This window comes from Mixophyes fleayi, chromosome 5 (genome assembly GCF_038048845.1).
Source record: "Mixophyes fleayi isolate aMixFle1 chromosome 5, aMixFle1.hap1, whole genome shotgun sequence".
Lineage (NCBI taxonomy): Eukaryota > Metazoa > Chordata > Amphibia > Anura > Limnodynastidae > Mixophyes > Mixophyes fleayi.
The window spans coordinates 265,381,896-265,401,007 of record NC_134406.1 but is presented as its reverse complement, the minus strand read 5'-3'; the positions used below and the strand labels follow the sequence as shown (position 1 = coordinate 265,401,007).

Here is a 19,112-nt window from a genome sequence, read left to right as displayed (position 1 = left end):
GCAGCGAGCTTCCGTGGTGGGATTTATGGTCATGTTATCAACAGAAATAGAAATGTCAAGCAGGAAGCTTCTGTTTTTGGGTAGGATTATTATTAATTCAGGAGCATTTTCATGAGTGTTACTAAGATTTTATATCTACTTGATAAAATGCTGCTTTGATACTTCAATTGCTTTGTACAACTTGTGTAAGTGTCAGACTAGAATGTTTTCTACTCATTGCAGTACACCTGGATTTCTTCCTTATATGCTAGGTGAAAACGCTTTGTGTAGTGTTCGTGAGAATTACAGGCTTTAGAAACAGCTTGTCTGCAGAGAAGAGCAGATCCCACAGATTTTAGCAATATCTGCTGCATTCACAGTTAAAATGCAAAAAATGTTTTGATGTGTTCCAGAGGAGGGTAAAGTCAAGTGCACTGTTTAATCCTTACTGGAATATTAGAGAATGTATCCAAAGTTGTTCTTAGAATGTTGGTGACAGCTGACATGTTTCTACATTCTTAGTCACTGATTTTAACTCTTTAATGGCCAGAGGGTTTTGCCCTTTAATAACCAGACGACTCTTAATGTTTTGGAAATGTAGCTGCTTCAGCAATATCCTTTCTATTTGTTAGTCTTTCCAAGTATAATATATTTGGTTTTTGTATGGTTTTTTCCATGCCTCTCTTTTTGTAGGATATTAGAATAATATTTTTATTTTATGGATCTTACGAGGCAAAATAGTTGCACAAAAAAAATTCCAGGATTCTTTCCAAATTGAGTTTTAGGCAATAGCTGCAACCACTGAATTTTGCCCCAAGATTTAACTTGTTTATTTGCCTGGTTATAGGGGCAACTAATATGTGTACTTTGTATAAAATCTGACATAAAGATATAGACCATAAAACTAGTAATATGTTTTAAGCTAGTGCACTGTGCAAAATAAAAGATGGTTGTAATATCGACAGCGAGCCGTTGCCAGCGACTGTATGTCTTAGACACGGAGGAGTGTTATGCGATGGCTACTTCTGATACAAGTCAGACTATGGAACTGTGGCACAAGCATTTAGGACATCTTAGTACGATAATGTGCAGGAACTTTTGAAAGGGATGGTAACAGGAACGGCAGTAAATAATCCTGACAAACCAATGTGTGAGAGTTACATCAAAGGTAAACCAAGATCGCTGCCCCAAATTCATCGACAAGAGCTGAAGCGCCATTAGCATCGGTACATACGGCTGTATGTGGTCCTATAGAGACTGAATCAATGAGTGGTTACCGTTACTTTATCATCATCAACACCATTTATTTATATAGCACCAATAATTCCACAGTACTGTACAGAGAACTCATTCACATCAGTCCCTGCCCCATTAGAGCTTACAATATAAATTCCCTAATATACACACACACACAGAGAGAGAGACTAGGGTCAATTTTGACCGCAGCCAATTAACCTACCAGTATGTTTTTGGAGTGTGGGAGAAAACCGAAGCACCCCGAGGAAACCCACGCAAACACTGGGAGAACATACAAACTCCACACAGATAAGGCTTTGGTCAGGAATTGAACTCATGACCCCAGTGCTGTAAGGCAGAAGTGCTAACCACTAAGCCACCGGACTGATTGATGATTACATAAAGGTTACTTATGTGTATGTCCTTAAAGCAAAAATTGAAGTCATAAACAAGAACAAGGAAAACAAAACTCTGGGGGGAGACTCAAATGGGTCATAAACTAAAAGTTTTGAGATGTGATAGCAGAGAATACCTGAATAAAGACTTTGTTGACTTTCTAAAAAATCAGTTGACTGTGTTGTACATGCCTGAACAAAATGGTGTAAGTGAATAGTTGAGAAAGTATGTATGATGTTTAGCAACGTTGGCCTAGAAAATAAATTTTGAGCTGAAGCAGTGCAAACAGCGGTTTATTTGAAAAACTATGCGCACCCATTGTTGCAGTAAAAGGCAAGACACTGATTGAAGCGTGGTCCTGAAAAGGCCTAACGTCAATCATCTTAGGGTGCTTGGATGCAAAGCATACGTACACATTCCTAAAGAGAGAAGTCGTAAATTGGACTTTATTTTACTTGGATATTGTCTTGAGTGTAAAGGCTTTGGGACATTGTGAATGAGAAACTCATAAAATCCATCGAGCTCATATTCCATGAAACAACATCACCTAGTGGATAAATAAGATGTAAAGGTCAGGAAAAGGTAGTAATATCCTCCAATGTGTCTGAGTCAGAGAGGTATATTTACTAAACTACGGGTTTGAAAATGTGGAGATGTAGCCTATAGCAACCAATCACATTCTAGCTGTCATTTTGTAGAATGTACTAAATAAATGATAACTAAAATCTGAATGGTTGCTATAGGCAACATCTCCACTTTTTAAAATACGCAGTTTAGTAACTATACCCCAGAGACTTTAAATCTCGACAAGCCCAGGAGAAAAGAACTTCTGACAGAAACAGTAAGGGAAAACCTCCAAGGAGATACAGTGAGGAAAATGCCAGCATTGCGTTCTCGGAACCACAAAATTTGCAAGAAGTAAAATCCAGTGATGAGTACTGGAAATTAGCCATAGATAAAGAAATTACATCTTTGGATGAAAACGAAAGCTGGACTGTTGTCAATAGGCCAAGCCACCCTGAAACAATTAAAACAAATGGGGTTTTCTGTAAAAAGCTAAATAAAGACGGATTGTATGCCCATTACAAAGCTTGTCTTGTTGCAAAGGGATTTACTCAAAGTTACGGAATTGATTACAGGGAAATCTAAGACAAGGTACAGTACACTATGTTTAGTTATTGCCATATCTATGTTGCATGATTTGTTGCTCTACCAGTTAAATTTTGACTCTGCTTTCTTAAATCTGGAATTAGTTGTGAAAATCTATATGGAGCCCCCCAGAGTATTACAATAAGAACGTGTTTCGAGAAGGAATGTATGTGTTTATTAAAGAAATCTTTGAACGGCTTGAAACAAAGTTTCCGCAGTTGGTACATCAAACTTAACACTATGATAATTGAGATGAACATTGTATATTCAGAGGATGACCACTGTCTATACCACAAAGTAATAGATGCAAAGCTATGCACCATTGTTGTATATGTGGATGATTTGTTGCATGCAGGTAAGAAATATCACATAAACAGTATAAAAAGTCTGTTAGGAGGAAAATACAGATTGAAAGACTTAGGCCCTGCACATCACCTGTTGGGAATAAGAATTTTGCAAAATCTGAATGCTGAGACTGTTTGGATAAGCAGGCACAGCAATTAGCTGGCCAAGTAGAAAGCAGCCTAGAATTTATTTTTCCAGTACCAAAGCTGAGTATATGTCTTTGACAAAAGCAGTTAAAGAAGCCCTTTGGATTAAAAAGGCTTTGTGTGAACTACATCTTCTAAGGAGATATGAGACTATTGACATAAAATGTGACAACAAAGGTGCCATTGATTTGTTAGCAAGTACCAAGCATCATGGCAGGTCTAAACATATTGCCATTAGTTACCACTTCATGGAACTGAATCGGGGCAAAACATCATCGCTGCGTTATCAGATCTCGTGGGTTTTGGATTCCATAAGTACCTCCCTCCCCAGGAGATCCAGTGCCATTGCTCACACAGAAACAGATGTAGCAGTGTTCTTGTCACTCTCCAGTCTCCAGTGCCATTGCTCATATAGAAACAGGAGGGGTAGCAGTGTTCTTGTCATTTGACAAAAATTTACAGGAAATAATTGGAAATGAATGTTATTGAGGTTAATAATAATGTAGGGATAAAAAAAAGAGCCAAACTATGTGATTTTAGCTAAAAAAAAGTTGATTTTAGACAAAAATCGAGATCCAAAACCAAAACACGCGAGGACGGTTTTGCCAAAGAAAAAAACCAAAACACGAAGTTAATCCAAATCCAAAACCAAAACACAGGGGTCAGTGAACATCTCAAATATATATATATACATATAGATAGATAGATAAATAAACAAACGTTCCTGTGGATTAACCTCCTTCTTACATCCCGCTGACACCTATTACAGTCCAAAAGGTTAGCCGAAATGATAATCTTGGAAATGTTCTCCACCTGCGTATATCTGCATGCCCATAGATTAATGGAGACCATAGTCTTTATCAAGGCTCTCGCAACTCTCCAACCTTAGGATCACAAATTTCACTTGTTTGGGAAAGTCACTAATCACTGTGTGATTTACTTCTACAAACTGTGTTAGGAAGAACAAATCCTGTTGGTGACAACAAAAGTTTGCGGGGTGTTCTTTACATGATAGTAACCCCAGGCTCACTTTAACCCCTTAAGGCTAGCGGCTCATGCACCACTTAAGTGCTTGCGCATTGTTACCCTAAGTACCCTGCATTTACATGCAGTCATAGAATATATTCAAGCTAGTGTGGTTTTGCCGAATGCTATATCCAAACAATCCGAGTAGCTACTGTAATTTCACAGATGCACAAAGCAACTGTGTGCCACTAGCCTAAGAGAACTCATTATCCTAGGGTCAATGTTGGGTCAATGTGTACAGTAAGGACACACAAGGTACGGGTTTTGTATTTTTTTGGATAAAGATAATTGTAAAGCGTTTCAAAATATTTTCTCAACCCTGTATCTCATGACTTCAATCATTTCACTTCCGAGGGGTTAAATTAATCCATTCTTTGCGCTATTATAATACACTTACTGCCAATTAGCAGAGACTAGAATGACATTGTGGTTGTCTAACTATTCCCCTAAATCATCCTGAACAGCAGTTCAAATGTTATCAGATGTTATCTCATCACAGAGACAGCAGAGCCCAGAAAGGAAATATGTCATTAGAGTTCTTTCATCTGGACAGGACAGGGCAATTATTCTCTGAGCCGCACATCATTCATCTAAAGAGATAATCCCAACTGCAACCTCGCTTGATCTTGTGCAACAGCAGGGTGGCTGCTTCTCTTAGTCCTTAGGGGAAGAACATGGATGTAGTTTTTATTTTACCCTTGTTTTGCTAAAAAAAGAGCAGCTTATTTCTTTTTGTAATAATATTGACTCATTAAATAAACAAAACTACCATAACACATGAAGACATAAATCTGACAGCTGAACAGACCTCACAGCTCAATCAATTTAAAGCAGCAATCTTATGAAAACTATCAGGTGTGTTTCTGTACGAATAATGTTATTTACCATTATCCCTTGTTTTTTTTCTTCCAGCTGCTATTAATGATTTATGATTCTTGACTACCATGACAACCACAGTCACATGGCACATTGTGAAGTGAGCAGAGAGGCTTTAGAGTGCCCATCTGAGCTCTATCTGCAGAGTGACTTCCTCTTTCTCTTCCTCTCTGCCATCACATGACATGAGAGCTGTGAGGCTGTCTCTGTGTAGCAGGCTGTGTCTGGCAGTCATGCTTTTTTTTTGCCTTCCAGAGAGATTTTGAAAAGGAGATAATAATTTGTAAACGGATAGATTAAAAAAAAGGGAATGCATGCTCAAAAAGTGCTTAACTTGTAATTGAAAGAAAAAATAAATCTGTGGGATTACTGCATTGATCTACTGTGATTCTAATGTTTCTGTTTGTTTAAGTTGTTATAATCAGGATTAGAGGGTGGTGGTTATATTTTGTTTCCTGTTTATATTTGTAACATATATCTTGTCAAAGAAAAATAATTGGATGAAGGAGATACAGTAATAATTTCTGTACATTGTGACCAGTTGCGATGCAAGTCGTACACAACGTAACTTTTATTATAAAATTCAAGCGTGTTTCATATATCTTATGATCTTTTCATATAAAATATATTGTGGTGAACAAAGTGCCAAATAATGTTTCCAACATCTAAATTCATCATCATCACCATTTATTTATATAGCGCCACTGATTCCGCAGCGCTGTACAGAGAACTCACTCACATCAGTCCCTGCCCCATTGGAGCTTACAGTCTAAATTCCCAAACATACACACACAGATGACAGAGAAACTATATCAGTTGGAGTTCCACAAGGCTCAGTCCTGGGTCCTCTGCTATTCTCTATCTACACCACTTCTCTTGGAAAACTAATAAGCTCCTTTGGATTTCAGTATCATCTCTATGCGGATGATACACAAATTTATCTATCCTCTCCTGATCTTTCACCATCTGTGTTGTCTCGCGTTACTGACTGTCTTTCTGCCATTTCATTTTGGATGTCTTCTTGCCAACTCAAACTCAATCTTTCAAAAACTGAATTAATAATATTCCCACCCAAAAACAGAAGCTTCCTGCCTGACATTTCTATTTCTGTTGATAACATGACCATAAATCTCACCCCGCAAGCTCGTTGCCTAGGTGTAATCCTTGATTCACAACTGTAGTTTATTCCCCACATCAACTCTATATCTAAATCATGTTACATACACCTAAAGAACATTTCCAGAATACGCACATATCTGACACAAGACACCGCAAAAACATTAATTCATGCACTCACCATCTTCCGCATCGACTATTGCAATTCCCTCCTTACTGGTCTTCCCAAAGTCAGACTTGAACCCCAACAATCTATTTTGCACGCAGCGGCTAGATTGATTTTCCTTGCAAACCGTTATTCCTCTGCTGAGCCACTCTGTCAGTCTCTACATTGGCTGCCTGTTTTTCAACGAATCCAATATAAAATTCTTCTACTAACATACAAGACCATCAACAAAATTGCACCGACATACATTTCCTCACTTGTCTCGAAATATCTCCCTACTCGACACCTCCGTTCTGCACAAGATCTACGTCTCTCCTCCACTCTCATCACATCCTCCCATTCTCGGTTACAGGATTTTTTCCGGGCTGCACCTACTTTATGGAATTCCCTCCCACGCACAGTAAGACTTTCCTCTAGTCTTCAAACCTTCAAGTGTTCACTGAAAACCCACCTCTTCAGACAAGGTTATGATATTCCTCAACCATCATCTTAATTTCCCTAGATTACCCTATTACCATCCTCTACACAGCTAACGCAGGACAACAACCGTCTGACCAACATTGCAACACACATAGCCCACTCAGTACTTTTACCTTTGCAGTCTGGCTGGTCCATTGTGCAATATGATGTAGCACATGCCCTTGTGTTTCTAACTCCCATTGTCCTATAGATTGTAAGCTTTCGAGCAGGGTTCTCTTACCTCTCTGTCTGTATGTATTACCCAGTATTGTCTTATTAATGTTTATTCCCAATTGTAAAGCTCTACAGAATTTGCTGGTGCTATATAAATAAATGATGATGATGATGATAATGAAACTAGGGTCAATTTATGATAGCAGCCAATTAACCTACCAGTATGTTTTTGGAGTGTGGGCGGAAACCCATGCAAACACGGGGAGAATATACAAACTCCACACAGATAAGGCCATGGTCGGGAATTGAACTCATGACTCCAGCGCTGTGAGGCAGAAGTGCTAACCACTTAGTCACTGTGGTGCCCCTGCTTACAATTAAATGAGAACCTTTCTGGTGCTATTTATTTAGCGTTCCCACTCAGTGAATGCTAGTGATAAATAATATAATTTTTCTACACACTAACAGCAAACACTCAAGAATCATTAAGAACCAGTTTAAATGAATCTAGAGACTGGAATCAGAAGTAAGGACACCTGACATTCCTGAGAACAATGACCAGAGGAATCCACCAATGCCACATCGAGTATCTGAGAGTGCAAGACCCCTTAGCCAATGAATGAAGACTTTACAATTATAACTGGGTGCCACTGTGATGTCATCACATTTACAACTGTACTGTGTATAAATGTGAGCTCTGGTTTTTGGAGATCAGAGCGTTCTGATTGAAGCTTGAGTTGGTGCCACTTTTCGTACACGTATGTATACCACACTTTGCCTTTTTTATGCTTTGCTAATAAAACACTTTTGTGCTTTGCAACCACAGTGATCGCATTGGAAAATCTATATTGGTAGCGATAGTACGGATGCAACAATCTCCTCTTAATTGTTTGAAAATTCTAAATATAGCTAACATTTTCTATAATAAAAACAAAATCTCAAGGGGGATTTCTCCATTTCAGTGTATGTCTGGGTTTGAATATTGTATTGTGAACAATCCACAAATATATAAAAATATATAATAATAATAATAATAATAATATATAATAATGGTATATACACAGGCTGAAAGGAAAAGGTTTCGGTTTACAGAATGATCAGCAATATTGAACCATAGTTATATTACTTAATAATTTACAAGTCTTTATCATTTGCTCAAACATAAAAATATGATAAAAAATAATTTTAAGGCATTAAAAGTACATTATTAATGTCTATATGTACAGATTTTGAGTACAGTATTCAAAACCGAGAATAAAAATCATTTGATCAGAAATACACATTGTTTTCTGTGTGAGTTTCACAAAGTGGATTACTGAATCATTAACCAATGGAGAATTTGGAACACTGCATAATTGTTTCACTTCCCTCTGACTAGGGATAAATGGACACTTTGGGGTAAATTTATCAAGCTGCGGGTTTGAAAAAGTGGAGATGTTGCCTATAGCAACCAATCAGATTCTAGCTGTCATTTTGTAGAATGTACTAAATAAATGATAACTAGAACCTAAATGGTCACTATAGGCAACATCTCCACCTTCTCAAACCCGCAGCTTGATAACTTTACCCCTTTATTGTCTATAGTAAAACCTTGCACCCTATATCTTTATTATTAACACTGTACATACTATAATTCAGTATTACAGTTTTTCCACTTATTGGAGTTGGAGGCGTTTTACATAGAAAATGCAGAGGTAAAATGCGTTGTGTGTATAACCACCACTAACGTATACAGAGCGGCTTTCGAATGCTCTGACCAATCAGAGATTGGCTACTCTGTATTGATTAGCAGCTGACAGGCATCACTAGGCATCATATAACCCCAATAACTATCAAATAGACTGCATTCTAAGAAACATTTGCACATTCTAAATTCAGGAAACAATATGTGAACGTAGTAAAGCTAATTAGCTGGTAAAACTTTTATACATGCAACTTTATTGACACAACTTGTTTTGAACAACGACATTACTGATATAATGCACATGGTTCCTGTTAGTAGAATACACTAGGACACTATGTAGGCGAGGTACACTTCACACATGTATTAGCTCATGCATTGTGTTCTCTGTACAAGCAGTAGACAGATGAACACTAGGGGCCTCATTTAGAGTCGGACGCAAGTCCATACTTGCCAACTCTCCCGGAATGTCCGGGAGACTTCTGAAATTCGGGTAGATCTCCCGGACCCCCGGGAGAGCAGGCACATATCCCGCAAACGTCCTCTTGCCGTTAAAATGACACAATTTGCAGTGAAACGCAACATTTTGGCCCCACCCCCGCAACAAAATGCCGTTTTTGTCACGGGGGTGGGGCCAAAATTACGCGTTTCACCATGTCCCATCCCTCCCGCCTCCCAACCACGCCCCCCTGCCTGGGATCTCCTGGAAAGACCTCTTAAAAGTCCTTCTGATCAGCGCAAAAAGCAATTTTAGCAAAGACCCGTCTCAGATTGTACTCCGACTGAGATGGATCTCTGTGCGCTTAGAGAGGTGGTGAGTTATTCTACACAATGCTTCTAAGGCAGCCTGGAGCTCGCCAACTGTTGTGGAACTACAAGACCCAGCATATGCCAACAAAACTCAAAACTGCTGAAGAGCCACAGGTTGCCTATTTAATCTACCTGCACCGGTTCCTGAATTGAGCAGCCGGTGGGGGGATGTGACTGCTCATGTTATAAGTCCCTGGCAGCACGGAGATTGGGCAGAGCAATATACAGCGCTAAATGAAGATTGGTCTGGACATTGATGTACACAATTTGAAAAACTGCAATCATTTTCATTAATTATTAATTAATTTCTTTTATATTAATTATTATAATTTATTTCCTTAAAAAAATTGTGTCCCTTTAATTTATAATACTTATTTTCCCATAATTTAAACTCTTGATAAACTCAGATTAACAAGACAAGTTGTAAGAGGTTCTGTGAGGGAACGGGGCGCTACTGGACTGAGAACTTTGTATTCATCACCCGTTTCTCACGGTTTAATGTACTTTTTAATCCTTGGCCCAGTCTAAGTATATACACCAGAGCATTGGTGTATTATGTGTATTATTATTTCATGTTATTAGGTACATTTTGCCCATACTATTACCTGCAATATTGTATGTAGTATAAATATAAAGAATATTGCCATACTGTGTGAAAATAACAGCACCAGTCATTTTGCTTGTGTTAGCTAATGTAATTACCATTTGTCTCAAATGTCCATTGTTATGGGGGGCAGCTGAGACTTGGTTTGTAATCAGAACAATGTCTGAGTTAACTAGCTGGCAGCCCATGTTAATTAGCTAGGTCAACAGATAACCTGAGAGGTAATGAGGTTAGAACTTCTAATGACATGCAATGTGCCTCCACAGTAATATATTGGGTGAAATAGCATGGGGAAATGTATCAATATGTATCAATATAAATGTCATTGTATCAAAAGGTATCACAGACTTATATTGTGTAACCCTGCTGATATAATGTGTCAAAAGTCTTATTGTTCCATGTAAGTGTGCAGTGTCATTCCTTGATGTACTATTGTAACCCCATGTGTAGTGTATCCAGCCAAAACAGCTAATTGAGTCAAGCCATTCTATTGTCTAATCAAGGTAACAGGGACAGTATGTCTAGCAGCTAAATTGTTGACTGGGAAACCCCTTCTGTAAAGGGGGGAGGTTTGAGACATTTCACCCTACTTCCTCTGTATACAGAAAATAATATAGGGCGAGGAGAATGCCAGGGGGGCTATTCTAGTTTGGAGGATCCTGGTGTAGAAGACATCAGTGAAAAGGACTCTGGGCCAGGCATCGTGGTGCCGCTGGAGGAAACCCTACCAGGACAGGGGCGGTGTGATCCAGTATCCCAGGCTGGGGGACACCCTGACTGTTTTGCTAATCGGTAGTGGTAATATTGCGGGAGGATAAGACCCTGAAAGAGACAGAGATTATTACTTTGGAGTGCTGACTGCAAGAGGCTGCTGGAGGATACATGCTACCATTTACCCTGTAACTTGTGAACGTCTTGTGGTGTTGCGCTGTCGTAATAAAGTCTTATTTTGGATATATCCTGGTCTACCCGAGTGAGTTGAATCCCACAGAGGGTAACTGCCATCCCAGCTAAGGGTGGTATCCTCACAGGTTCCTATAACTGTTTTATCTTATTTGGAGACTAAAGGAAATACTGGGCAGATAGTATGGACTGAGCAAACCTCAGATCATTTGGGTATCCTGGATTCTCATTTGAAAGCGATAGGAGTCCTATAATGTATAAGGTAATCTACTGTACTAAGCAGGACGTTGGAGGGAATTCAGTTAGTCGCTAAGTGTCTCACTGTCATCCTGGAGACAGTTTGCGGCGGAGATTTGAAAGAAATCTCAACTCATTGAGCGGAGATGTACGCTAGGAAAGTTAACATCTAGAGACAATTATAAAGCTGCCTCTATCCTGTCATGTACCCTGCAGCTTTTAATAAAGGAATGGTTTTTGTAGCTTTAACCATCTGGAGTAGTGTTAAAACTCTTCTACATTATAATTGTCTCTGCATTTTCACCGGATGGCATTTCTAAAAGTCAAACTGTCATTTAAACTACAAATAAAATCTTCTTTATTTTATTACTATTATTTTTTTTTATATTATTATTTATCTACTTTATTTTAAGAAGTCTATGCATTGTAATTTTTTCCTTAAACTAGTATGCAGGAGCCGCGGCAGCCGCGGGCACCGCCGCAACTCACCTCCCCCTAATGTTGGCGTCCCAGCCGTCTCCATGACGACCGGGACGTCACTACCTGTTTCTCGACCCGACCGTTGCCAGGGCAACGGCCATACGCCGAGCATTCTATTAGTATGCCCTGGCAATACAGGCCAGCCAGGCGTGGGCGCTAAAGACTTGTACAGCCTGCGGGCTGATTAATTCATAATTAATTAATTACCTGGTGCCTGGGAATTGTTACAGGGCAAAGCCCTAATTGGCCAGTACTAGTATTTAAGGCAGGGAGGGCTTAGCCCCCTGCCGGTTATAGCGTGAACTACCCAGTTGCTGACCTGCTTCTGTCCTGTTCCCGCTTGTCCCAGTTCCTGTGGATACTCTGCCCCTTTTCCTATTGGACCTCCTGTTGTGACCTTCTGCCTGTACCTTTGATCCTGCCTGCTTGCCTGTGTAACCCAATATAATCGGCAGGTCAAAAAGTAATGTAAATATTTGCTACGTACTCTTTCTCCAAGAATAATTATTGTTACAATTATTAAAAAAAGCTGCATATTTTTGGTTATACACCGCTATGTACTCGTTTAAAATAGTTATAAAACCAAATTAATTGAAGTTGTTTGTGCTCTGATGTTGTAAAAAAAGACCTTTTTTAAGATTGGTGTTTAAAGATGTTATTCACAAAGTAAAAATGTTATAATAGTTTTTCTTTATGTTTTTCTAAGATATGATCAGATCTACAGTTCGGTAATTATTTTAGAAATTAGGGTAATATTTTGTTTTTTGTAAATCCTTTTTTTTTTTTATATAGAAATTGTTTTTTCTAAAACATTTTTTTGTTTGTTGATGAATTTTTTAATTTATTGTATAACTCCCTACAAGTAAACTTTCAGGAATCCAGTTCCATTGGGCAAATCTATCAAGCTGCGAGTTTCTGGCGGATTTGAAAAGTGGAGATGTTGCTTATAGCAGATTCTATCACTTTGTAGAATGTACTAAATAAACGATAACTAGAATCTGATTGGTTGCTATAGGCCACATCTCCACTTTTCAAACTTGCCTGAAACTCACAGCTTGATACATTTACCCCCAAGAGTCTTCTTAGAGATAATCAGTGAAATTTTAATCTTAAAAAAATGTACCTCATTCTTAAGGTGGGTACACACCTATGCAATCATACTTCAGATGCAATTTCATGCACATGCACCTATTATTATCTTTTATTTAAAAGGCGCCACAAAGGGTCCGCAGTGCCGTACATGACATACACAGAAAGCTGTGATCATACACATAACAAGAAACATGAAGAACAAGATACAAAGACCAGACATACTGAATGAATAAAAATACAGATAACATGGTAGTGTAGATCAAGTTATATGAGGGACAGTGAGTGAGAGTGATGGGAAGAATGGTGGCTCAGTGGTTAGCACTTCTGCCTCACAGCACTGGGGTAATGCGTTCAATTCCTGACCATGGCCTTATATGTGTATACACGTTGTGTATATTTGTAGTTGAAGCTATGACAAGTGTTCATTTACAAAAAATAGCTTCTGTAATCTATAGCCATAATTTACACCCCTCCAAAAAATGACCACGTCCCCTCTGGTCTTATGCCACTGTTTCCTTAGGGTCACATCTGCTTTTTATGTTAAAAAAAATCTGGTGACATTAATATATGAACCCCATAATAATTAGAATACTGAGCATGACTATAATGTAAATCTTTTTATATCTACGGAAAAATATTGTAAATAAAATGCACTTACGAGGCCAAAAAGATATCAAAAATAGGATTCAATATGTAAACTAATTGGAATTATAATGTACTCTTGATCAATATTGAAAAATAGGGACAAAAAAACTATAAAATTTGTCCCATGAAATTAGATGGCTATCAAACAGCCACACCCACATCAAACAGCCACACCCATATCAAACAGCCACACCCATATCAAACAGCCACACCCACATCAAACAGCCACAAACACATCAAACAGCCACACCCATATCAAACAGCCACACCCATATCAAACAGCCACACCCACATCAAACAGCCACAAACACATCAAACAGCCACACCCATATCGCAGCTACTACCCAAGAGGTTTGTCACACCCACCATCCACACCCACTTCATCACAAATGACTGACATAAGGAGGGTCATTGTTACATCATAGTAATAACTTGCCTATATAAGAAACATTTCTGGTAACCAGGGCCAGTCCCATAGTGGGCTACCTTGGGCTGGGTCACTGGGCCACCTGCATTTTTTTTTCCTTTAAAATGTTCCTAATAGACTGCTGGATTGAGTCTTGCCCCCCAGGCTAATTTGCCAGCCCTCCCATGGCAGGGTGGGACCGTGTGTAAGTGGTGTGCTGGTGGGACCAATATGGAGGTGGTGCGAGGCTGGGACTGTGCGGAGGTGGTGCGCGGAGTAGTATGACTGTCAGTGAATGGAGACATGAAAGATGTGTGAAAGGTGTGTGAATGGTCAGTAACAATGGTTGAAGCCTTGGCATGGCGTTACTGCTCACATGGAGGATATCCATGTGCTAATTCAATCTGTATGTGTGGCTGGAATATCAGTATAGTTCTCAAGGGGGGGGGGGGATCCGCGCAGTGTATTACTGCGCAGTGTATGACTGTCAGTGAATGGAGACATGAAAGGTATGTGAATGATCAGTAACAATGGTTGAAGCCTTGGCGTGGTGTTACTGCTCACATGGAGGATATCCATGTGCTAATTCAACCTTTATGTGGTTTACTGGTACCCGGATCTGGCTCACGCAGCAGCAAATAGTTACTAGATTGAGGGCTGACTCAAATGTAGGCAACTATGCATTTCCTGCAAAATACCAAACAATACACAGATAGAGAAGTAATGTTAAATATATACTTTTACATTCCAACTTCCCACAGGACACTGGGTGCAGACGACTTCTACACACAGTTTCTTATTTCAAGGGCTCCTTAAACTGATAAATAGGCCGGAGTGGTGTTTCTGTGGTCACAATGAATCATGGATCATGGTTATTAGTAATTTTTCCAGCTGCCCAGTTGGCTGTAATGCTTTAGTCACCTATTCATTATGGAGGCACATTTGATATCAGCATTATCTGCACTTAAGTAAGGCAAAATAAAGCAAAAGGCTATATGGACTATAGTCAAATAGACATACAGCACAAACATCTCAATGGAGCCTAATTAATAATTGCCTTATAATAATAAAGATACTTTAATCCTATAAAAATAAAAGTTTGATAAAAAATGCCTATTTATAAACATTGTGATGGATCACTTTGAAACATTAAAAAAAAAATTGTGTTGCCAATATTCAGATGTGAACGATGATGATAGATCATTTACTCATGTAGCGCCAGCATGTTCTTTACAATTGGGACAAACATTGCAATAAAACAATACTGAGTAATACAGACAGGTAAGAGGTAAATGAAAACATTACTACTGCTACCTACACAATTTACTGTCAGATCTGTGGTCTTCATCTCTCATAACCATCTGCTGAAAAGATTGAAATCTCTCTTTTAAGTATCATTTCAGAAAATCCTGAAAATGTTCTATTGGGTTCAGATCTGTTGAGAAGGAAATTACATATGGATAACATCGGTGTCATGATCTCCAAATCATTAGGTGACAACATGTACTCTGTGAATGGGGACATAATTATCCTGGAAGACACCCCACCCATCAGGAAAATAAAGCTGGACCTTGGCGAAGCCACCATTGGTGCAGCAGGTGAGTTGCCCATGGAGATAATGGGGCCCGCTGCACAGGGAACTAGTGAGCTGTGGGCCCCAGTTCCCTCCTCCTCACTTCCCTGCACCGGGGCCCACAGCTCTCTAGTTCCACCTCTGATGAAGATGATTGCTCAGTAGCTATGATGAGCATTGGCATTTTCTTCTAAGGGAATAACTGCTCCCAAACTATGCCAGGAAAATGTGGACATTATGGAGCCACTTACCCTCCCTGCCGGTTATAGCGTTTCTGACCCAGTCTTGCTAACCTGCTCCTGTTGCTGTACTCTGTCCTGTGGATACTCTGTTGGATTTCCTGTGTGTGACCCCTGCCTGGACTTTGGACTCTGCCTGTGTGCTCGTGACCCTGACCCTTTTGGCCTGTACCTTGGACTCCACTACCTTGCCTGTGACCTCGACATTTGGCATGTTTATTGACTACCCTGCTTGCCTGTGACCCTTGACCTTGGCTACCATTTGACTATGCACTGCTTTCTACCAGTCTCCTGGCCTGCTGCCGTTGTCTGCACTACCAACCCACACTACATCTGGAGCTAAGTCCTGGGGGTATCTCAGTAGCATCAAGCTCTAAGGGAAAGGCTGCTGCTATAGGTGAAAACCTCCGTCATATATTTCTGTGGGTTGGTGATCATACCAGCAGCCTAACACTCTGTTAATAAGAAGCACTCAGGGCTGTAGAGTTCTTTAGGTTGGCGCAACATATACACTTGTCCATTGGTTAAGAGCATGGTGAGGGATGACGCATCTGACTATATCTTCCACTGCTCAGCAGTACATTGCCTGTGCTCTTTGCACTACTGAATTCTCATATATGCATTGACAGGTATGATGGGCAGTTTGTGCACTGCAACCCAACTACAATATTCTGCTTTGTGGGGTTCATATCAGATGTATCTGGTTAACGCGGATATTTTCACCTTGGATTCCATGCAGACATTATCTTAGACACCATTGTCCATGAAACATTAGCAAGTTATTTTTAGAACTGACCCTGGTTGGGTGTCATTTGCTTAATTAATACATGGCCCATATCTGTGTGTAAGAACTTGTTTTATATATGCTTAGTGTCCCTCAATTACCCCGGTGTTTCTGATAGTATGCATAGCTTACAACATTCAAATATGCAAAATCAGGATAAAATAAGCCCCGATCCTCTCCAAACTACACCCAAAATATGCCAAAAAAAATGCCCACACTGGGAAGAAACTCCATCCATTTTTGAGTAAGCCTGGCTTATCTGAAAGTGTAGTTGGGGCACATTCCGACAAAATCAGGACAGTTGGAAGGTGTGATCTGAGTCTGGGAACCCCGGCTTAGTGAGCAGGGAACATTCTTTGCCACCCTTTCAGATTGGGCTGTCATACCTTAAAAAGGACATAACTCCGCCCAGTTACATGAGGAGGGGGTGGAGCTATCAGACTCCACGGGGACTTAACCCATTCCTCCCCCAGCTGTTTTTATAAAACGCAAAATAATCCTGGTGGCTTCTACCCATTCATTGTGTACATGTTAGACAGTTAGTAAGGGTCATATTCACTAGTTACAAATGTGCCACAGCTGTGCATTGGCCATTAGGTCATGGTGACATCTGTGGTGCTGCAAAAGTCTTGCATCTTCTGATGGCAGTAGGTGGCCGAATGGGGTGCCCCAGCCAATTGGAGACGGAGTGCATGAAACTACCTCACATTGTGCTCCATGCAAAAACAGGATTTAATTTTGTGGCACACGATATTTAAATAAGATTCAAGGGGTGTAGAAGGTATATCTACAAGGACCTACCTAAGTTTTAAGCTGTTGCAGTTCATCTCTTTTTCTGCAAAAAAAACACTTTTCACAGGCACTCAGGAGGTGCCGATAAGCAGGACTCAAAGGGATCCCTCTATTACATCCAGGTACATTTATATGCACATAACTACCCATGTAATCAAAACAGTCCTGAACTCCCATAACTCTCATTATTAAAGACATATATGAGACTGAAGCAGTATTTTAGAAGAAAAATGAAAATGTTTAATATAATGAAGGGAGCACAAGTAGGCCATATGTTATACTTATACTTATTTTAAATTATGCTTTTCCAGCCATCCCGCAATCTTAATTTCCAAAACAAAGCGGTAGATTTAGCAAACCGTCTAAAGAGGGAAAGTGGAAGTGTTAACCATCGCAACCAATCACCAATCAGATTCTATCTATCATTTATCTAGTACATTCCTGAAAATGGTAGCTAGACTCTGATTGGTTGCTATGGGCAACACCTTCACTTTTCCTTTTTAAATGGTTTGATAAATCCCAGCAGCATGGTGGCTAAGTGGTTAACACTTCTGCCTCACAGCGCTGGGGTCATGAGTTCAATTCCTGACCATGGCCTTATCTGTGTTTGCATGTTCTCCCCGTGTTTGCGTGGGTTTCCTCCTGGTGCTCTGGTTTCCTCCCACATTCCAAAAACATACTAGTAGGTTAATTGGCTGCTATCAAAATTGACCCTAATCTCTCTGTCTCAGTCTGTGTGTATGTTAGCGAATTTAGACTGTAAGCTCCAATGGGGCAGGGACTGATGTGAGTGAGTTCTCTGTACAGCGCTGCGGAATTAGTGTCGCTATATAAATAAATGGTGATGACGATGATGATGATCTATGCCTTAGAAGTGACAGAAATGGTATGTTCCAATTGGTCATGTACGTTCTATAAACAATTATTTTCCCACTAAGCACATATTAAGGTAAACAGCAGGAAATAGTGAGTTTTGTGTGACGTTTTAAAAAGTTTACAAATGAAGTTGAGTAACTTTTATGTACATTAAAATAACTCAAACTAGATGCCTAAAGGTGAATTTTTATGTATTTTCCACCCATTTCATCTATCTTACTTAGTAAGTCTCTATTATATGAACATGACATCTTACAGGCACAATTCTTCCAAAACCCCAAAGGTGTGTTTAGGACTCTGCTCGGTTCTTTTTCACTTTTATGCAACGTGAAGCAGAAAATAATCTACGCCACTGATATTTACTTAATACATTCCATGTCACTCTGCCATGCATTAGTATAGCCTTAAGAATTGCCCATGCAAGAATGCATGCAATAAACTGATGTACAAAGGTGTTCATGGCTGAGACACAACACAGTCTCCTGCCAGACACTACAATAAACTTGTGCAACTTTGACCTCTCAGACAGGCATAAAATGAAGCAGAGTTAAAGCGGTAAACGCCAGTGATGTGAGAGTTACTTATTCCCTTCACCCTTGTAACAGTAAAATGAGTCCTGCTCGTGTTGTACAGATTCCATCATTTTTATTTTCCCTTCAGGGTTTTCTTGGAACCAAAAGATGTTTGTTAGGAGAATTCAAAGCATGTAACATTTCTAAATAGAACTTAGGAAATAACCGAAGGCAAAAGGACCAGGTTCATAAGTTTAAAGGCTGAATCCATCCATTCCATAAATGGAAATAATTATGTACCTGGGGTCCAGAGGTACACCTCATCTGTTGGGTCCTTCAATGCGTACAATGGTCGACGGAGGCTCCTACCGTTGCGTGTTGTTGATGGCCAACACACGTCCTCTATGATA

General features: G+C 39.6%; 1 protein-coding gene across 1 annotated transcript in view; it reads right to left on the bottom strand.

The window, feature by feature from the left end:
• Positions 1 to 15,407, bottom strand: part of C5H7orf78 (chromosome 5 C7orf78 homolog) — an 89,542-nt gene extending 74,135 nt beyond the window's left edge. The window contains exon 1 of the mRNA XM_075211414.1: positions 15,254 to 15,407. The gene's annotated coding sequence lies outside the window, so the exon portion shown is untranslated. The remainder of the gene's footprint in view (positions 1 to 15,253) is intronic.
• Between the last annotated feature and the right edge of the window lie 3,705 nt (positions 15,408 to 19,112).